Raw genomic sequence first — 23,196 nt, 5'->3', positions numbered from 1 at the left:
ACTTTCCAGAAATGGTAGATTGATATTTAATTAAAAATCTGATATATCAAGCAATGTTCTCAAACTATTTAATTCATTAAAGAAGAAAACCCAAGTGTCATGAGCTTATGCCTAAGAATTATGACAAAAATTATTTTAGAAATTTAAAATTACTCAGAGGAGAAAGTTAAAAAGAAATCTGAGATATTTTTGCTGTTGTTCCATGGTTTCAATCATGTTCAACTCAACCCCAACCCCACTGGGGATTTTCTTGGAAAGATACTGAAGTAGTTTGACATTTTCTTCTCCAGCTCATTTTATAGATGTGGAAACTGAGGCAAACAGGATTAAGGAACTTGCCCAGAGTCACATACCTTGAAGTATCTGAGGTTAGCTTTATATTCAGGTCTTTCTGACTCCAGGAAAACATGAGTTCAAAACCAGCCTCAGAAATTCATGGGACCGTAAACCCAGTCACTTAACTCCAATTATCTTAAAAAAAAAAAAAAAAAAAAAGTTTGAATCAGAAAAACAGAGTTCAGATTCACGTTCAGAAATATATCAATTGTGTGACTTAAAGCAAGTTACTTCACCTATTTATTGCAGTTGTAGATAATAGTACCTATCTCCCAGGGAGGTTGTGAAGATCAAATTACATAATAATTGTAAAGTACTTAGTAAAGTACTATAATGCCTGGCACACTGTAAGCATTATGTGTCAGTGAAGGTAAGTACTCTATGTTGGTCTTGAATGTAATCAGTATAGAATGTCAAAAGTGATCAAAAAATGATTTTTCATATAAGATAATAGGGAAATTCATTCAACTGAATTGAAATCATCTGACTCATAATGAATTTTGTTTCATGTTTTAAATACATGATATTGTATATGTTATTATTGTGTTAATTTTTTCTTGTGTTATAAAATTTGCAAAACAATTATATCAGAAATGCTGTTTTAAAATTAACTTCTCTTTTAATCTGGATACTGTTAGATTATGAATTGAGCTATTAATGAATGTGATCAAAATGTCTGAAAAACTGTCAAGTATTATATTGCATATATTTTGCTTTAAAGTGGATAAAAAGAATAATTTACTATTACCTCTTAAATTGTTCTTATTTGTGATGTTTTAGGCATTTCTATTCAGGCAGAGTCAAAAGATTTTATCAGTCCTGCTGACAGCATACAGTAAAATTGTAAAGTACTGAAGTTTGAAAAAGGAGGACCACTCCCAGTCAAAGTGTAAAAACTTACAAATTTATTTACAGTACAGAGTGAATTTACCTGGTAGATTATTTGGCTATTACTTGAGAAAAATATGAAACTCTACCTGTTAATAAATGACATGCAGTAACAATAGATCATAGATTCAAAGATTTCATTTTTGCTTCAAGATTAATAGACAATACAGATTAAAGACTTAACTGTAGTCAGCATTTTTCTGGAGTTTTAAATCAACTTTCCCATATTCAATGTATATCTGAGACTTCAGAATATGATTATTCATAATATGTAAATGAAGGAGGAATAAGATGTCATATGTCCTCATTGTTGTCTGTTATTACAACATGAGAAAAATAATATCATAACCTTAAGCTACAATTAATGAAATTGTTATTTAAGGTAAAATCTCTTGGGATTGTAATTTGATATTATTTTGAATTTTTATTTCAAGTATGATTGTCTGAATTGCCATGAAGTCAATAGTCCACCATCCAAGACGAATGCTATGTATGTCCTGTCCGAAAGGAATGCAGAAGAGAACTGCTACAGGTGGACGTCTGTGCCTGGAAAAGTTGAAAAAACAATCTTTAGTGCAGACAAAGATAAGATCCTCTTAACTCAGTTTCCACATTGCATTATTTCCTTTCTGAATTGGAAATTTTCCCCCTTGAAAAATTCTGAGCCTGGCCATGACATCCTGAAAATAAAGTGGAACTTTTCTATATGATTGGTTGTTTGCTGTGTAATCAAACAAAGCTAAGAGAATTTTTCCCCTGTTATAATTTATGTCTGAAAAGTCTATTGCCTTGAAAAGACAGTCTTGATCTTATCATAACCATGTTCCTCCTTTTTCCTTTCATAACAAATTTCTATAAACAAAACAAGTGAATAAAAGTTTTATCATTTCAATGTTATATCTATTAATAGATTAATGCTAAAACATTTAAGTTAGTACAATAGGACACAAATATGAAAGATGTTTCTATTTTTAATTTGGTTTTGTGGTTATCAACTTCATTCCATAAGCAACTAAATAAATAAGTTCTTAGGCTTAATAACCCCTTCCTAATAGTTTCATACAAATAGTTTATACAAATAGTTTTGTATTTATCATTTACTTTCTGACTCCCTTTTTGATAATGACTTTTTAAAGTTCTAGCCCGCAAAATTCTTCCTATACTGGGGAATTAATTTTTCATTGGCTTTCATCTCTGCCTCAAATGTGGGAAGAGATAAATTATGGAATAAATAGAACTAGCCTAATTTGGATGTCAATTGCTTTTCACTAAAGTCTGGTAGAACCCTGTGCACCAATTGATACTCTTCCTTGGTCCTCTTTCTTAGTCCTTTGGTTGAGCACTCTTGCTAGACCCAGAAAGCATTTCCCAAATTCTGTGGCACAAGAGCAGAGTGGAGTTTAGGTACAAACTCCTGAGTTTCAGGATATAGACCAATCAGATTATTGTGATTGATGAGGTAGTGCTGAGTGATCACATTAGAAGTTAGAGAGTCAGAGGCTTATAAAAACCATATACATCCTTTGAAATAGCAATACCATTACTGGGTCTATAACTCAAAAGAGATTAAGAAAAGAAAAATAGAAAGAATATATATATATATGTAAAAATATTTATAACAGCTCTTATCTGGTGGCAAAGAATTAAAAATTGAGAAAATGCCCACCAATATAGGAATGGCTAAAGAAATTATGATATATGATTGTGATGGAATTCTATTGAGCTATAAGAAATGATGAGAAAGATGCTTTCAGAAAAACCTGGAAAGACTTAAAAATGAGTAGAATCAGAAAAACATTGCACATAGTAACAGCAATATTGCAAAATGATAAACTGTTGAATTATTTAGCTGTTCTCAGCAATACAATGATCCAAGAAAACCCTGAAGGAATTATTATGAAAAAATGTTATACATCCACAAAGAAAGAACTGATGGAGTCCAAATACAGATCAAAGCATACCTTTTTAATTTTCTTCATTAAAGAAATTAATTTCTTAGGGTTTTGTTGTTGTTTTGGTGTATGTTTTCTTTTACAACAAGACTAATATGGAAATATGTTTTGCTTGACTACATATGTGTAGCTCATATCAATGCCTTCTCAATGAGCAGGGTGAAGAAAGAGAAAGGAAATTTGGAATTCACATTTTTTAAATGAATGTTGAAAAGAAAATTTAAAAGAATAAGAGATTAATCCTTTCTCTTAATAATTCATTAATGTTCTCAGTATTTTAGTAGAGATAGCTAGCATAGTTTTATCTCTTGTACATTCCAATGTTGGAAAGATTTGAAAAGTAATAAGGACAAAATAATGTCTAGTCCTCTGTGTTGTGAGTCATTTGATTTGGAATTTTATCAATCATCTCTTAACTGAAAATCTGTTGGAGTTTTATTGGTCTTCATTCTTCTTACCTCTCTCCATTTGATCTTGTTGAACATCCACTCTTCCTTGATACTTTCTGTCTAGTTCTACTTCTACCTGACTGCTTCTTCCCAATGCCTTTGCAGACTTATAACCCCTATCACACCTCCTAAATATAGGTGTCCCCTAAGGCTCTTTTCTATATCTACACCCATCAGCTTCCACAGGTCATCTCTATATAGATGAATCAGCAATTCATATATACAACCCCAGGTTCTCCCAGAGCTTCAAAATCCCTCATCACTAACAACTAAAATTTCAAGCTAAATGTTCCTCAGAGTCTCCTCAAACTCAACATATACAAAACAGAGCTTTTTTCCTTCCAAACATACCTTTCTTCCAAATTTCCTTATTTCTTTCTTCAATAGATTTTTTTTTCCCCATTTCATCAATTCAATTTTTTTTTAAGGAGTTGTTTTCTTCATTTTTTGTGCTTCTTTTTTCCAGGGCTATTGACTCTTTTTTTAATAATTCTACTGCATATCTCTCATTTATTTTCTCCATTTTTTTCTATCTCTCTTACCTAATTTTTAAAAATTCTTTTTGAGATATTCCGAGAGAACTTTTTGAGCCTAAAACCAATTTATATTCACCTGTGAAGCTTCACATGTAGGCATTTTGCTATAGTTGTGTTCTAATCCCTGTTGCCATAATAACTTTCTATGGTCAGGGCTCTTTTCTGTTTGTTTTTTAAACATTTTTTTTTAAATGTGGGCTCTAGGGGGCAGCGAGGTGGTGGAATGGATAGAGCACCAGCCCTGAAGTCAGCAAAACCTGAGATCAAATATGGTCTCAGACACTTCACACTTCCTAGCTGTGTGACCCTGGGCAAGTCACTTAACCCCAATTGCCTCAGCAAAAAAATAAAATAAAATGTGAGCTCTGTTCTTGGGATACAGAGAACAGTGTCCCATGCTTCTTTTGCTGAAGTACAGAGACCTCATCACTGGTTTTCCATTCTGGGACCTGAGATACTGGCAACTGTGCTGGATTGGCCCAGTTATCCCTGTTGTGCTTGCATTCCAGAGCTCAAAATTTGCCTTTTGCACTGAGTCTGGAGGCCTTACAATTGGTCTGCTGTGCCACTGATTTGCTGCGCCTGGATCAAAGAGCCTCAACTGCTGATATTTACTGCAGCTAAGAGTCATTTGCTAAATTGCCCACACCGTACCTGCCCTGGGCTGATCTCCCCTTTCACCCAAGTGAGATAGATCTTTCCTGAAATTATCTTAAGCTTGAAAATTGTTTCACTCCATTTTGGGGGAGTTCTGTCACTCTGTTTAGATGATTGATTTAGCATTGTTTTAAGAGAAAATTTGGATGGTTCTTTTTGCCATCTTGGATCCATCCTCTCCAAATAAGGAGAAATAACTTTCAAAGAAACTGGATAGCATTTTTTAGCCTCCTACGTTGTTAAAAGGAAAAAAAAACTTTATTCAGATGTTTTCCTTGAATAATGAGGCAAATTTAGAAAGCAAAAGCATTTTATACAATATGCTGAAGCAGTAAGCTGCTCATCATTAAGATTTCAAGTAGGCCAGTCTGCAGCCCTTTGTTGTACTATTTCTTTGACTCTTTGAAACAGTTATAGCATTCCAAAGACTGAACTCTACCTGTAGACAGTCAATTCACTAAAATTTGATACTGTCCTGTGGAGGAGCTAATGAAGTTACCAAGTTCATTCCATTTATCAGGGCTCAGATCATAATAGGAAATCAGGGCCTAATTAATATTTTACTGTCTAACTTACTTTGGTAGCCTTGCTCTCTCTCTCTCTCTCTATATATATATATACATATATGTGTATATGCTTTCTATCTGTTGTTCTCACTTTGGGAATGGCCATCAAACCACTTCAAATGATGTGACAGTTTACTACTTTATGACTCATAATAACCCATACACCAAAGCTCCCTGACCCTTCCTTCTCTACATACTTTGTGTCCCATTTAGAACATAAGCTTCTTGAGGTCAGGAAGTCTAATTTTTGCATGTACCTATCCAGTGCCTGGCAAAAAATAGATTTTTAATAAATACCTGTTTATTCATTCATCCAAACTAAGTTTGAAATCTGACTCTGTTACTATATTTTGTGTAACGCTGGATAAACCACTTTACTTCTTTAGAGCTGTTTTCTCATTTATAAAACCAGGAGATTAAGCTAGATAATTTCTAAGATCTCTTCCAATTCTATATTTGTGATCTTATGAATTGGGATATTGAGGGTATAAACAGAAAGATGATTCATGATTTTGCTAAATATTCTTTATTGCAAACCTTTAAAAAGAAGCAGCATGATATAAAAAATACTGATCTAGGATTGCTGTGTTCTGAATACCCTCTCTGACAATTGCTTATTAAGCATTTTTAGACAAACCACTTAAATCCTCTACATTCCAGTTTCCTCATCTACGTAATGAGGATAATTAGTCCTACCCCATAAGGATGAAAGAGAAGGTATTCATGAGAGTATTTTTTTTAATTTTCTTGTTCAGCCATGTCTGACTGTCTCCTCATTTGAGGTTTTCTTGGAGAAGATGATGGAGGAATTTGACATTTTCTTTTTCTGTTCATTTGACAGATGAGGAAACTGAGGCAAACAGGATAAAGTGGTTACTCAGGGTCAAATAGATAGTAAATGTCTGAGGCCACATTTGAACTCAGGTCTTCCTGATTTCACACCTAGCATTCGATCCATGGTGCCGCCTTTAGAGCACTACAAAAATCTGAAACAAATCTATATAGGCTATGATATTTGGATTTCAGATTCCTAAAGAAATAATAAGCACAGGGAACAAGGAATGTGTAATATTATTTATTAGTTTTGTGTCTGCAGCATAAAACAAATAAGGGTGTCTTTTCTTGAATTGAAAATAGAAGAGGCAAAGGAAATTGTGACTATATAAAAACTTAGTGTGAGACTCAATTAAGCCAAATTATCTTAAAAACATAATCTTGGAATAAACCAATCAAAATCTTTAGCACATGGGGTTCATCCTCAGGCTCTAGGAATACATGCTCAAGCACTTGGGGTTCACTACTGAACTCTAGTGGTTCTCCATTAAAGAGGTTCATCCTCTGATTACAGGGATTAACCCCAAGTCCCAAATGTACATTCCCCAAACCCAGGAGTATGTCCCCCAACTCCTATGACCCCAATGACACAGGCCCTTATTCTTTTGGAAGGACCTGAAAACATTCCTCCTGCTCTACCAGCCAATTGAAAAGGTTTTCTTCCTCCCCTTTCAAGTTGGTTTTTATTTACATTGCATCATTTCCCCAAAGACAAGTTTTGATGTTTTTGTATAGGGTTTTGAACTCTAGTCTCAAAGTTAATTAAATAAGTTTCTTCATTGTTTATATTGAATTTATAATGAGGTTAAAAAGTCTGGAAACCAGAGAGAGATGAGCAGCATAGTGGTTAAAACACCAGCCTTGGAGTCAGGAACATCAGGGTTCAAATCCCGCTTCAGACATTGGGTGACTCTGAGCAAGGCATTTAATCTTGATTGCCTCTAAAAATAATAATTTTTTAAAACATGGAGAACAAGAAAAAGTCATTAGAGTTTTCAATTAAAATAGCATTACTAACTTTGGAGAGGGTGATTTGGGGTAAGGGGTGAAACAGAAAATCAGATTATAAAAGGATTAGAAGTAAATGAGAAGAGAAGAAATGAAGATAATGATTGCTCCTTGAAGGAACTTAGCCATGAAATGTACAGCATGGATTTTAGGGGATGTTTTAGGGTCTTTTTTAAAGGACAGAGAATATCTGAACATATTTTTAAACAGCAGGGAAAAGTCTGTGGATAAAAACGATTAGAAATTACAGAGGAGGAAAGGGGCAGGGATCATCATCAAAGGAGTAATCTCCTAGAAGAAATGAGAGGGAATAGAATCAAGGGCATGAGTAGAAGTTTGAACTTAAGAAAGAAAAAAAAAGGAGATTACCGTGCTGTCAGAAATGATCAATGTGATAAAGACAAAGAAGCTTGGAAAGATCCACATGAATTGATTCAGGATGAAATAAGCAGAGCCAAAAAAGAAAAAAAAAAAAAAATACCACAATGCGTACCATGATGATAATGATGTAAATGGAAAGAACAATAACCACAAAATAATAAAAAATGGATGTTACGAAATTATTTTTAAAAATAAAAATAAGCATGGCTCAAAAGAACTATGAGAAAAAACTCCAACCCCAGCTCTTGGCAGAAGGGGAAGGTCCACAAATATTGTACATTGCCCATATTTTCAGATATTTTTTAAAGTTTTTATCCATTATACTGATTATTTTAAATATTACTATTTCTTATATAGGTAGTAGGGAAAAGATCCCCTCTGGAAGGGGAAAGGAAAGGAATGCTAGGGAGGAACTGATAAAGTAAAAAATAAAGAACATCAATAAAATTTTTTTTAAGGTACTACAACTATCCTTGACACTTTATATGCTGAGGGAACTAAATGTTCAGGCTATTGATGTCACTTCCTGGGCATCTATGAACAAAATAACCAAGAGATTTTCTTTGATTTTATTTTAGTGGACCCATGTTAGAGAATTTAAACAAGGAAATTTTGTTTAGCTGAAAACCTCAAGTTGTTTCTAATGCATATCCTTGTTCAATATTGTTCTCCTGGTATGCATTTATAACTTTCATTTTATTAACTTTTTTTGTCACTACTTCTGAGATTGGATTTAAAAAAAAAAAAATAATGAGGAATGACCTTCAATATATTTGGTGGAGTAGAATTGATCAGAGGGAACTCCTGATAGGTAGCCTAATTTTTCTCAGAACTCTGTAGAGAAAAGTGACTAATGAAGACCTGCTCACATATAACCAGACAATGCTCTCCAATTGCATAGAAATCCTATGTAAGCACTTATCTCTTGAACTCTCACTGCAGATAGACAACAAACCAGACCCATAATTGAATGGGAAGAAGAGGACAGACTGGATTATATTTAGAAAATTATGCAAAATTGTCAGCAATCCCAAGCTTCCTCCTAAAAACAAAATCCATTTTTAATATCTACATTTTTTCTGGTGAATGACAGCATAGAATAGTGACTGAAAGGCCAGCCCAGGAATCAAAAAAATTTTGGTCCAAGATCTACTTCTGACATATTAGCTATGTGACTCAGAGCAAGTTGATTAACTCCTCAATGCCCCCATATTTCTCTGAGATTATAAATTATAAAGAATTGTCCAAATGTATCAGAGAGGGAATTTCCATACTAGAAGTTCTCTAAACCCTATAAAGTCACAAGTTCAAATCAAAAAAGCAAAGTTATTCTAATTCTTCTATATGCTTACAAATCATGGAATTCTATAGATCACCCAAAAGGCTCTGGAAAGATACCTGAGATAAGCCTAATGATGAACGAAAGACAAAGAGTATTTTAAAAGATATCACCAAAGAGATATACAGTTGATATAGGTCTGTAGCAGTCATATAGAAAAATATAACAGGAAGTCTGAGTGAAGCACGTGTGAAATATCACAGGACCTAGGCAGTATGTTGGATGGATACATTATTGAGTTAAAAGAAGAAATAGGCAAGAATTGAAACAGTGCACACTCTGATGAGATCACAAATGTATTTATCTATTAAAGTAAGAATAACCTTCTCTAGATGGCTAGCTAGATAGCATAGTGAATAGAGTGTTGGTTCTTGTAAGTTAGGAAGACTCATTTTCCTGAATTCAAATCTGGCCCCAGACATTTACTAGCTGTGTGACCCTGCGCAAGGAGATTCACCCGTTTGCCTCAATTTCCTCATCTATAAAATGAGCTATAAAAGGAATTTCAGTATAGCAGTTTTCTTAAACAAGTTAGACCTTCTCATCAACCACACACATATACACTAACATATACACACCTGACAAGAACCTTGAGAAGCACTGAGTAATAGAAGGTACAACATAAAGGTATAAAAATAGCATAGGTAAAAGGGAATGAAAATAAGATTATGTTCCATATCTCTTGGTAAATACCTGACTTACATGACAAGCAATCATTATTCTTACTAAGATTTGTACTGGGCTTTTATACTGAGCCAAGGTATTCAAGGACAGATGAGAGGTTGTGCATTCCATAGCAACAGACTAATTTATTAATCAGTGACCGGATATTAGTCTCTTAGAATAAGCTATTTTTACTAATTCTGAACAAAAACAAAATCTTCCAATTATGTGTTCAAAGCAGGAAGTCTATTTTTGAAAAATTATTTCAAGGTGATAGCAATTGGTTACCAGAGCTTACATTCATGATGTAATTCCAGCAGAAATGGAGAGGGGATATTGGAAATATTAGCAGAGAGTAAATACAAAAAGTGATCCTGAGAAAATGTCACCTTATGATCTGGGGTATTTGACTCTGATTGTCAAATCCCAAAGGTCATGTCATCCAAATATGTGGAAATCCTTCTCAGTATAAGACTTTTTTAACATAAAAAATGTGAGAATTTATTTTATTTTATTATACATATTTATTACATGTTTTTTTCCCAATAGGCCTGAAGTGATGAGAAGAGAGAAATTTTTAAGTAAAAAAATAAAATTCAATTACTAAAAAAAAAGAAAGGCTCAAAATCCCTAAGGCCTTATATTTACTACCAATCTAATTATGTTTATATAAAAGACTCAGGCTATTCTTACTTATTCACCAAGATAAAGAGAAAAAAAAAAACTTCAAAGATCAATTCAGCTTCATTCACTTTAAACTGATATTTTTAAGTACCTTACCACTCAAAAAAACTAAATAAATAAAAATCCTAATTCAATAACCGAAAGACAAAGTGAAGAATAAAGGAATTCACCCATAGTCTACATTCCTTTCCTTCCCAGTCATGGTGACCATTTCTTAAGCCTTTTTGCTATGAGGAGCTTCCCCAGATGATGTCTTTGAATTACTCAACTGGGTCTCTGGCCTTGAGAAAACTGCCCAATCTAGGTGATGGAGTCATGTGGTCATGGGCTCCTAAATTGGATGCTAGCTCGCATAACCTTTTTAAGTAAGCAGTAGTCTTCTATCTTATGGTCTAAGCAGAGAAGCCTTTAAGCAGTTTAAAATTTTACAATCATAAAAATCATATATACCCCATCATAGAATCAACTAGGAATTCTACTTTTCAGAGACACCTTGAAGAAAGTGATACTATCAACTGGCAAAACAAAAATGTAGGATATCTTTCATTATTACTAAAATAAATATTCTTCTGCCATTGATCTTTCTCCTACATTATCAATCATACTAGCCAACCATGTGTAATTAATTATCAAGTAGTTCTGAATTCTTTTTTATTCTCATTGGAGATCTGAAAATAAAATCCTGCATATTCATGGTGCTCAGGCTCAGGTAAATCGCAATTGAGGATTATTCATACTATGAAGTAAGGAAGCTGAAAGGGCCAGAATATGTCTGGACTTCCTAAAGTTTCATTAGCTTTCCCAATTTATTCCTACTTGCCTTCATAGCCTTCCAAATTTTGGGTCATTAGTAAAAAAAAAAAAATATATATATATATATATATATATATATATATATATATATAATGTATGTATATATATATTGCTTATGGAAAAATTGCAGCTTTCCTACAAGGTTGAACTATGAGAATATAACAAAGGAGATTAAAAGTGAGACAGATAATTCAGTAAATGCTTTTTGAACTTATTCATGGATTTTTTTTTTTTTGAAGTCCTGGGCATGTGGCCACATAGGTTCATGTTATTTTGTCAAACACAGTATCTTGTAGATATTCAAATATTTGTTGATTTGATAACTTCCATTGGGGTTGAAGAGAGGTGAAAATGTTTTGTTTTGTTTTGTTTTGTTTTTTGATGATAAACCAGACATTGTCTGAGCTCTCCCCAGTTTCCCATAAAAATAATATTACACCAAGCTTCTAAAAGAATTTTGGAGTGACAGAATCTACAAAAAAGATGAAGTGAAACAATTTCCCAATCTAAGATAACTTAAAAGGACTTCAGGAAAGTTCTGTATCACTTGGGTAAAAGGGTGCACAGCCCAACACAGGTGGTGTCCAAGCAACCCAGCAGGAGGTCTTTAACCACATCACAGATCAGCAACCAAAACCCATAGTTTTGGCTCAGCATGCCAGGGTCACAGCAGGCCAGCTGTAAGGCCTCTAGGCCCAATGCAGCAAGCAAACTGTCAACCTCAGAACTCAGGGACAAAAGGCACAACTAGACCATGCTACCTTAGTGTGGAGGGCAAGCCACCAGTCCCATAGGCCCCAGTGAAGAAAGTTGTTAGCCAAGTCCCTGGACCCCAGTGAAAGAAGGTTCATATAGTGTCCTCTGTACCTCAAGAGTACAACTCAGCTTTTTTTAATGAGCAAAAAACAAAAAACAAACAATAAAAGAGCCCTGACAATAGAAAGTTACTATGGCAGCAGGGAAAATCAAAATACAAACACAAAAGATGACAATGTCAAAAAAAAAAAAAAAACCCTACATATAAAGCTTCACACAGGAATATGAATTGGTCTTGAGCCTAGAAAGTTCTCTCACAAGAATTCAAAAAGGATTTTGAAAATCAGAGACACAGAAGAAAAATGGGAAAAGAAATAAGACTTATGCTAGAGAATTGTAAAAAAAAAAAAAAAAAAAGTAAACAACTTGGAAAAGAAAATTCAAAAAATGAAGAAACCAATTCCTTTAAAAATAGAATTGACTGAATGAGGATAAAACCCACTGAAGAAAATAAGTCTTTTAAAAGTAGAATTGGCCAGATGAAAAAGGAAGTACAAAAGCTAACTGAAGTAAATAATTCCTTATAAATAAGAATTGGACAAGTGTAAGCTAATGGCTCCATGAGACACCAAGAATCAGTCTAATATCAAAAGAATGAAAAAATAGAAGAAAATTTTAAGATATGTCGGTGGAAAAACAACTGATTTGGAAAATAGATCCAGGGGAAATAATTTGAGAATTATTGGACCACCTGAAAACCATAAGGAACAAGAAAGCCTGGACAACGTCTTTCAAGAAATTATCAAGGACAACTTCTATGATATTCTAGAACCAGAAGGTGAAATAATCATTGAAACAATCCACTTCCTAAAACAAATGTAAAATGAAAACTTCATGGAATATTGTAGCCAAATTACAGAATTATCAGATAAAGGAGAGAATATTGCAAGCAATCAGAAGGAAACAATTAAAATATCAAGAAGCCACAGTCAGAATTACACAGGATTTAGCAGCTAGAATTACAACCAAGGAATAAACTACTCAGAAAAATTGAGCAAAATCTTTCATGGGAAAAGATAGACATTCAATAAAATAGGAGAATTTTAATTTTTCTGATGAAAAGACCAGAGCTAAACAGAAAATTTGATCTTCAAAGACCCAAGAGAAGCATAAAAAAGATAAACAGGAAAGAAAAAAACACATGGTATTCAAAAGGATAAAATATTTTCATTCCTACTGGGAAGATCATGCTTGTAATTTAAAATAACTCTATCTCTGTTAGAGCAGTTAGAAGGAGTATACTTAGAGGGTATGGGCATGTCAATTTAAATGTGATGATAAAAAATTAAAATGAAAAAAGGATTGTACTGGGAAAAGAGAAAATGGAAGGCAGAATGGGGTAACTTATATTACATGAAAAGGCATGAAACATCTATTACAGTAAGGGAGAGAAGAAAGGAGGATGAGCATTTTTGAACTTTACTCTCATCAGCTTTGATTCAAAAAGAGAATAATACAGACACTCAGTTGGGTAGCAAAATCTCTTTTACCCTATATAAATAAGGAAGAGAAGAAAATGGAAAGAAAAGGGAAGGAGAGAGGGCTGTTAGAAGGGAGAACAAAAGAAGGCAAAAATAGGATGGGAAAGAGGAAAGAAAAAAAATTGATAGGATGTACTGGGGAAGGAAGTGGTCAGAAGCAAAATATTGGTGAGAAGGGGAAAAAGTAAAAGGAGAGAAAAAAAGTATAAAAAGGGGGGAAATGGGACAGAGGGAAGTATATAGCTAATGAGCATAAATGTGAATGGGATGAATTCTCCCATAAAAGGGAAGCAGATAGCAGAATGGATGAAAAAACAGAATTCTGCAATGTTATTTACAAGAAACACATTTGAAGCAAAGAGGTACACATAGAGTAAAGGCAGGAGCAGAATATACTGTGCTTCAGCTAAAGAAAAAAAAAGCAGGGGGTAGCAATCCTGATCTTAGACAAAGCAAAAGTAAAAATTAACCTAACTAAAATAGACAAGGAAGAAAACTACATCTTGCTAAAACATACAGAATAAACTAATACTGATATTAAACATATATTCACCAAGTGGTATAGCATCCAACCTCTTAAAGGAGAAGTTAAGTAAGATATAGGAAGAAATAACCAGAAAAACTAAACTAATGAGAAACCTCAGCCTTCTTTCAAAACTAGATAAATCTAAACACAAAATAAACAAGAAAGAAGTTTAAAAGGTGAACAGAATTTTAGCAAATTTAGATATGATAGAGTCTGATTCTTTTTGTACAGCAAAATAACGTTTTGGTCATGTATACTTATTGTGTATCTAATTTATATTTTAATGTATTTAACATCTACTGGTCATCCTGCCATCTAGGGGAGGAGGTGGGGGGTAAGAGGTGAAAAATTGGAACAAGAGGTTTGGCAATTGTTAATGCTGTAAAGTTACCCATGCATATAACCTGTAAATAAAAGGCTATTAAATTAAAAAAATTAAATATGATAAACCACAGGAGAAAATTGAACGGGGATAGAAAGGAATATACTTTTTCCTCAAGGGTATATGGCATTTACACAAAAAATGACCATATATTAGGGCATAAAACCTAATAATCAAATGCAGAAAAGCAGAAATATTAAATTTATCATTTTTGGATCATGATGCAATTAAAAGATACATGAAACAAAGGGTCATAGAACAACAGATTTAAAATTAATTGAAAACTAAATCATCTAATTTGAAACCAACAACAGACCAAACAACAAATCAGAAACAACCAATGATTTCATCAAAGAGATGACAATAGTGAGGGATACCAAAATTTATGAGATGCAGCCAAAGCAGTACGTGAAGAAAATTTTATATCTCTGAAATAAAATATGGAAATAGCAAATGAGTTTACCGGGCATGCAATTTAAAAAGTTAGAAAAAGAACAAATTGAAAATCTCCATTTAAATACTAAATTAGAAATTCTGAAAAATCAAAGTAGAGATTAATAAAAATTGAAAGTAAGAAAACTATTGAACCAATAAATAAAACTAAAAGCTGATTTAATGGGGGGAATAAAATAAATAAAGTTATAACTAATTTGATTTTTAAAAAGTAAAGAAGGAAAGTAAATTTCTAGTATCAAAAATGATAAAGGTAAATTCACTACCAATCAAGATGAAATTAAAATAATAATTAAGAGCAATTTTGTCCAACTGTATGCTAATAAATCTGACAATCTAAGTGAAATGGACAAATATTTAGAAAAATATAAATTTCCAGATTAACAAAAGGAAAAGTAAAACACTTAAATATACTATTATAGAAATAAGAATTGAACTCCATTAGAGAATTCCCTAAGAAAAAAATCTCCAGAGCCAGATGGATTTACAAGTGAATTCTATCAAACATTTAAAGAATAATTAATTACAACACTATATAAACTATGTAGATAAATAGGCAAAGATGTTCTACCAAATTCCTTTGCTGATACAAATAAGTTAATAGCTAAATCAGAAAGAGCCAAAACAGAAAAAGGAAATTATAGACCAATTTCCCTAATAAATATTGATACAAACATTTTAAATAAGATATTAGCAAAGAGGTTACAGAAATTTATCATAAGAATAATACATTCTGATCAAGTGGGGTTTATTCAGGAATGCAGGGCTGGTTTGATATTAAGAGAACTATTAGCATAATTGGCTGCACCAATAACAAAACAAACAGAAACCAAACAGACATTATGCAGTGATAGACTTAGCTCTTCTCAGCAATACAGTGATCCAAAACAATTCCAAAAGACTCAGGATGGAAAATGCTATTCTCATCCAGAGAAAGAATTAATAGAGTCTGAATACAGATTGAAAAATACTATGTTCAAGGGTTTTATATTTTGGGGGGTTTTGTGGTTTTTCCCTCTTGTTCTTTATAAAAAATATGACTGATGTGGACATATGTTTTCATGACTAGACAACTATAACCTATATGTCAGATTGCTTGCTTGACATCTTGAGGAGGAAGGAAAAAAATTTGAAACCCAAAATCTTATTTTAAAAAAAAGAATGTTGAAAACTATCTTTACATGAAATTGGAAAAAAAATATTATTTACACACGCAAAAAAAAAACTAACATAAGTTTCTTGAGAGAGGGAATGTTTTGGGGTTTGTCATAGTGCCTAATACTAAGAAAATGCTTGATAAATGTTTGCTGATTTATTGAACTTAATTGAAGATACTTCCTTATTTCAAGGTCAAACATGATAAAACACAGTAACTATTCCCGTTAAAAACATTAGAGAGCAAAGGAATAAAGGGAGCATTCCTTAAAATGGCAAGCATTATCTCTCTAAAACCATCAGCAAGCATTACCTGCAATGAGGATAAGCTAGAAGCTTTCCTAGTAAAATCAGGAATGAAGCAATGATGCCCATTATCATCACTATTAGTATAGTACTAGAAATGTTAGCTTTAGCAATAAAAAAAGAAAAATAAAATGAAGAAATTAGGTGAGGCAGTGAGGAAACAAAAATATCCCTCTTTGCACATGATTATGATAGTATATTTTGAGAATCCTACCAAAATTATTTTATATAACTAGAAAGAATGTCAAGGGAATTAATGAAAAAATGCAAAGAAAGGTCATACCAAATCTAAAATTATATTATAAAACAGCAATCATCAAAACCATTTAGCATTGACTAAGAAAGAGTGATGGATAAGTGAAATAGATTTAAGTACACAAGACACAGTAATAAGTGATTATGGTAATGTACAGTTTAATAAGCTCAAAGAGTCCAGTTTCTTGAATAAGAATTCACTATTTAACAAAAACTGCTGAAAAAACTGGGAAAATAGCATGACAAGAATTAGGCATAGATAAACATCTTATACCACATACCAAGATAAGATCAAAATGGTAAATGATTTAGACATAAAGGGTTATAACATAAGCAAATTAGGAGAGTAAGGAATAGTTTATCTGTTTGATCTATACAGAAGGGAAGAATTTGTGACCAAAACCATTTTGCCCTTATCTTGTTAGCTTATAGAGTCTGAATACAAATTGAAAAACACTATTTTCAAGGGTGTTTTATTTTTTGTTTTTTTGTGGCTTTTCCCTCTTACTCTATTTCTTCTATTTAAAAAATTTGACTGATGTGGAAATATGTTTACATGGTTAGACATGTATAACCTATATCTAATTGCTTGACATATTGAGGGGGAAAGAGGAGCAAAGAAGAAAAATTTGAAACCCAAAATCTTATTTTTAAAAAATGCTGAAAACTCTATTTACATGTGATTGGGGAAAAACAAAATACTACTTACCAAAAAAAAAAAAAAAGTAAGCTTCTTGAGAGAAGGGGATATTTTGTGATTTGTCATAGTGCCCAACACTAAGGAAATGCTTGATAAATGTTTGCTGATTTATTGATAAGGCACATCCTTATTTCAAGGTCAAATTCAAATGAGAGCAACATATTTTTTAAATGAATGGAACACAGAGATAATCCTTTTATTTTATAAATGTTAATATTGTAACATTTTCTGAGGTCAAAGGAAAAGCACTTCTTTTTCACACCTATCCTGTAGAAAGGTGACAAGTACCATTCTTCAGAGGGAAAAAGTCAAAGTACAAATGATTACGTGAACATAGGATTTTGAAACAGGGCAAACTAGAAATTTCTAAGAAAATCATTAAGAAAAAAATGGCAAAACTCATGGAAAATCTGAGTCACTGAAATAGAGCATTCTTTCATTAAAGGACTGGAATTTGTACTCTCGATACCCAATAACATTGCACTGAATTCTCTGAAAGGGTATGAGAGTTCAGACATTTTGCAATGATGCCTTTGTGTCAAAAATGGATTAGCTCACATACAAAATATGAGTAAATTGAGGTACAATAGTTCAAAATTCCCCTTATAAGGTAAAGACAATTCAACACCCAACTGATAGCTTCCAATTCAGCATCCAACATGAGAAATTACAGTTTAAGATTATTTTTTCCCCAATCAGACCAGAAATCAAGGATTTCTAAAATCATATGGGGGAAAGAGAATGTGTTAAATGAAGTTCCATCTATGGATACCCAACCACCAACTAAATTATAAGCAAGGTACTCAAATTATTTTATTTTTATCTCATCTAAATCATTTTCATTCAGCCTAAACTCAGTGAGTTCCAAAAGGCTTTCTTCTCAAACCATCTACTGCAACTACCCATTTCCATTATTCTAAAAAAATCAGTTCAAACCCAAAAGTTTTATCAATTCTCATATTTATAACAGATTCTTTTTCTTTAAAAAAAAGTATTTATGTTTTTTAAGTACTTAGACTATCTCACCTCAGGTTAATTTCAATTTTTTAGTTTGTCAAAATTTTCCACATTTCCATCTGGCACTTAGTTCTCCTCTTTCTTGACATAAAAGAAAGTCTGTGTCCTATAATGAGAGTTTTTTAGATCTTAAGCTAAGCCCACTTGGTCCTTTATGAAATTGGGAGCATCTCTTACTACAAACCTGCTGTCTTAATTAATAAGTATTGTGGATGCCCTTTTGAACTCTAATTCAGTCAAGTAAATCACCTCCTGAGGTTGGTTGACGAATGGGAATCAGCAGGGAAGCCTCATTACTATGTCATATGAACAAGTAAATTTGCAGGTGTTCCTATTACCAGATACATGGCTAACCTTTACTCTACCCCCACTTCTTCTTTGCTATGAATATAGTCCTCTCTTCTCTCTGATTTTCCTGATTTAGGCAAAAATAATGTGACCGTGTTCATGGACAAGCCCAACTCAAGAATTGAGCTCCAAATAAACAACTTAAGTATAAAGATGCCAAAAGGGCATTGTCCAAAAGTTTTTCCTATTCCTTCCTCCCTCCCTGAAATGAGTGAAGATCAAAGAATCTCAAAATTGGAAGGGAATTCTGAGGATATCTAAACAGAAATCCTTTCTATTATATCCAGATGAGTAGATTACAGGAAGTTCAATACTCTTTTTCACCATACTATACACTCCAAAATAGGTCATCCCATTTTAGGATCCCTCTAATTGTTAGAGATAATCTTGGAGAATCAGGAATCACTATTTAGGGACATGGATTCTATCAAGACAAAAGCCACTAAGAAATAGATTAGTTGATCAATGGAATAGGTTAGGTTCACAAGACAAAATAGTCAACTATAGCAATCTAGTGTTTGACAAACCCAAAGATCCTAACTTTTGGGATAAAAATTCATTATTTGACAAAAACTGCTGGGAAAACTGGACATTAGTATGGCAGAAATTAGGCATGGACCCACACTTAACACCGTATACCAAGATAAGATCAAAATGGGTCCATGATTTAGGCATAAAGCAACAAGATAATAAATAAATTAGAGGAACATAGGATAGTTTACCTCTCAGACTTGTGGAGGAGGAAGAAATTTGTGACCAAAGATGAACTAGAGATCATTATTGATCACAAAATAGAAAAATTTGATTATATCAAATTAAAAAGCCTTTGTACAAATAAAACTAATGCAAACAAGATTAGAAGGGAAGCAACAAACTGGGAAAAGATTTTCATAGTTAAAAGTTCTGATAAAGGCCTCATTTCAAAATACATAGAGAATTGACTCTAATTTATAAGAAATCAAGCCATTCTCCAATTGATAAATAATCAAAGGATATGAACAGACAATTTTCTAATGATGAAATTGAAAATATTTCCACTCATATGAAAGTGTTCCAAATCACTATTGATCAGAGAAATGCAAATTAAGACAACTCTGAGATACCACTACACACCTGTCAGATTGGCCTAAGATTACAGGAAAAAATAATGATGAATATTGAGGGGATGCGGGAAAACTGGGACACTGATGCATTGTTGGTGGAGTTGTGAACGAATCCAACCATTCTAGAGAACAATCTGGAATTATGCCCAAAAAGTTATCAAACTGTGCATACCCTTTGACCCAGCAGTGCTACTACTGGGCTTATACCCCAAAGAGATACTAAAGAAGGGAAAGGGACCTGTATGTGCCAAAATGTTTGTGGCAGCCCTGTTTGAAGTAGCTAGAAACTGGAAAATGAATGGATGCCCATCAATTGGAGAATGGTTGGGTAAATTGTGGTATATGAATGTTATAGAATATTATTGTTCCATAAGAAATGACCAGCAGGATGAATACAGAGAGGCTTGGAGAGACTTACATGAACTGATGCTGGGTGAAATGAGCAGAACCAGGAGATCGTTATATACTTCAACAACGATACTGTATGAAGATGTATTCTGATGAAAGTGGATTTCTTTGACAAAAAGACCTAACTCAGTTTCAATTGATCAATGATGGACAGAAGCAGCTACACCCAAAGAAAGCACACTGGGAAATGAATGTAAACTGTTTGCATTTTTGTTTTTCTTTCTGGGTTATTTTTGCCTTCTGAATCCAATTCTTCCTTTGCAACAAGAGAATTGTTTGGTTCTGCACACATATATTGTATCTAGGATATACTGTGACATATTTAACATGTATAGGACTGCTTGACATCTGGGAGAGGGGGTGGAGGGAGGGAGGGAAAAAGTCGGAACAGAAGTAAGTGCAAGGGATAATGTTGTAAAGAAATTTTTTTCAAAAAAAAAAAAAAAAAAGAATAAGTATCAACCACCTCTTAAAAAAAAAAAAGACAAAAGCCACAAAGTCAAAATTCTGGAAATATAAATTCTAGAAGCTCTCTTTCAAAATTCACTCAATGATTTGGAGAGGTATAACATTAGCCATGTGTGCACATTGATGTGTATTAGTTCACTGTCATTAAGCATGGGGTGCCAAAAGACTCATACTAAGGAGGTCACAATAAATCAAGACTTTTAGAATCTAAAACATGGGTTAACTGGATAGTCTATTGCAATAGAAGACTCTGAAAATTAGATTGGACTACATAAGGGAGCCTGGACAAGTGGAATATAAAAGGAATAGAAAGATATGGAAAATAAAGGTGTACAGACACACAAAAAAAACTTCATCTATCTAATATTGTAGAATAGAAGATAGACATTGACCCAAATATATCTCCCTTGCTAAACATATAATATCCTTTCTCCAGTTACATTAACTTAAGCATGAATCTCTGCTAAATTTAATAATCAAGGCTGGAAGAATATTCATTAAAACATCAATGAGCAAAACTGTTCACTTTTTGCCATGTGAAAAATAAAATCCCAAAGATTCATCGCACACAATAAATAAGTTTCCTGTAAGCTCATTTTCATATACTAATAGACATACAAACAAATGATAATTCTGTTTTGTTAACAGGATTGGAGAGGATCGAGACACTGGAAGTAGTTGCTTAGCATCTTCTTTCTAGAAATTTAACATGCAGATGCCAAACCACAAGAGCAGAACCAGGAGAATAATTTATACAAAAAATAATGACATTGTAAAGAAAACAACTTTTCTGCTTGCCATCTTGGGGAGGGGGTGGAGGGAGGGAGGGGAAAAATCAGAACAGAAGTGAGTGCAAGGGATAATGTTGTAAAAAATTACCCTGGCATGGGTTCTGCCAATGAAAAATTATTAAAAAAAAAAACAACTTTTTTTTAATAAGTTATAGTTTAATTCCTTTGAGAATTTTAATATTTTCTTTTTCCCCAATTACATTCATAAACAAGACAGCCACCAGGAGGGTCTTTATCTTCAAGTCTATCCTCCAGCCTCCAGTCCTCTGTTTTCTCTATCTCCGAATCTGTCTTCTTTCTCAGATCTCTTAGCTAATAGATACTCTATTATCCTCATAGGTGTCAATCTCGTGGAATTGGTGTCAACTTGTAGAATGATACTAAGTAACAAGTACATGTAAAGTAGAGAATCATTATTTCAATTCCACTGAATTAATACCTTGTTGTAAAATTACTTGTTTCCAGTATAATTGGCCCTCTACATCTCTTGCTTTCTTTTGTTTTAAAACACAGGTGGTCATGGCTCTCCCTGACTTCTCAGGAAGAGAGGTGAGAACGCCCTCCCTGATTTGTTTTTGTTTTTAAAATTTTTGCATTTATTTTTAAAATTTTTATTCCAAATTCTCTTCCTTCCTCTTTTCTTTCCTCCCACTGAAAAGCCAACAGTTTATATGTTATATATGTCTTGAAATGTAAAACATGTTTCCATATTAGTCATGATATTACAGACAACACAGACCAAAAAAAAACAATAACAAGAAAAATAAAGTTTTAAAAGTATGCTTTGATCTGTTTTCACATTCCATGAATCCTTTTTCTGGAGGTGGATAATATTTTATATTGCTGAGAATAGCCAAGTATTCACAGTTGAACATTGACAATATTGTAGCTAAAAGATATAACATTCTCCTGGTTCTGCTCATTTTACTTTGCATCAGTTCGTGAAATTCTTTCCAGGTTAGAAAAACAACTTTGTAAGATTTAAAAACTCTGATCTAAAATTGTGATGAAGCATATTGCCCACATCCTGTGATAGATTCAAGGTTCAAAAGTGAACATACATTTTTGGACATGTCCATTGAGTGAATTCAACTATCTTGATTAATTATTTGGGGTTGTGGGTTTTTTCTCTGTTTTTAATTTGGAAGTGGGGGAGAGAGGTGAGATTAGCAATAGTGATACAAAAAGAAGGCCTTTGAAACATAAGGGAAAAGACAAGCTAAGAATTAACAGTAGAAAAGCAGGACAGGTTTGAAAGTAACCAATGGAATTATTACATACTTTTTTAAAAAAAGCAATTAGTATGAAAGAGATTTTCATTTTTTTAATTCAGTCTCCTTTTTTGGTTCTGTTGTATATGTGGAAATGTTCTTTTTTAAGTTCATACTAAAAATTAAAATTTTTAAAAGAAACTCAAAGTTAAATTCATATTTTAGAATTCAGTCATAAATAAGCATAGATTAAATAGATATTGTAAAACATAAAGATCTGATTCTCAATAAAGAAAATTCTCTCATTTTTGTCTGGTTTTATTATAGAGTTTCCTTCATTATTTTGGAATTTGTTCAGATGCATGGTTACTTAAGAAAAATGAAAACTATAGGATTTACTCTTCTGAATCTAATTCTATACTCCTTAAAAAGTACATATCAGCAGGAAAAAAGACTGTTAAGAATACTGAATTTGGCAATTTTGAAGAACACAGCCTTTGTCCTTTTTTAAAAAACGCAATCTATCAGTGCCTGGTCATTCTATGTAGCTTTCTCATCCTCGTACTCTCCAAAGTTGTTGCATTCTCCTGGCATTGTTGAAGATATCAATGGAGCACACCAGTTATCCATCAGTTATCCGTTGTTCCCACCATATGACAAGACCATCTTC

The 23,196-nt window shown here is 33.0% G+C and overlaps 1 long non-coding RNA gene across 1 annotated transcript in view; it reads right to left on the bottom strand.

The window, feature by feature from the left end:
• Positions 1 to 1,125: 1,125 nt before the first annotated feature.
• Positions 1,126 to 23,196, bottom strand: part of LOC111719045 — a 39,360-nt gene continuing 17,289 nt past the window's right edge. The window contains exon 3 of the long non-coding RNA XR_002769353.2: positions 1,126 to 1,770. This is a non-coding gene — a long non-coding RNA (uncharacterized LOC111719045). The remainder of the gene's footprint in view (positions 1,771 to 23,196) is intronic.

Source organism: Sarcophilus harrisii, chromosome 1 (genome assembly GCF_902635505.1).
Source record: "Sarcophilus harrisii chromosome 1, mSarHar1.11, whole genome shotgun sequence".
In the NCBI taxonomy this organism is placed as follows: Eukaryota; Metazoa; Chordata; class Mammalia; order Dasyuromorphia; family Dasyuridae; genus Sarcophilus; species Sarcophilus harrisii.
The sequence above is the reverse complement of the archived record's forward strand: the minus strand, read 5'-3'. Positions and strand labels throughout refer to the sequence as shown.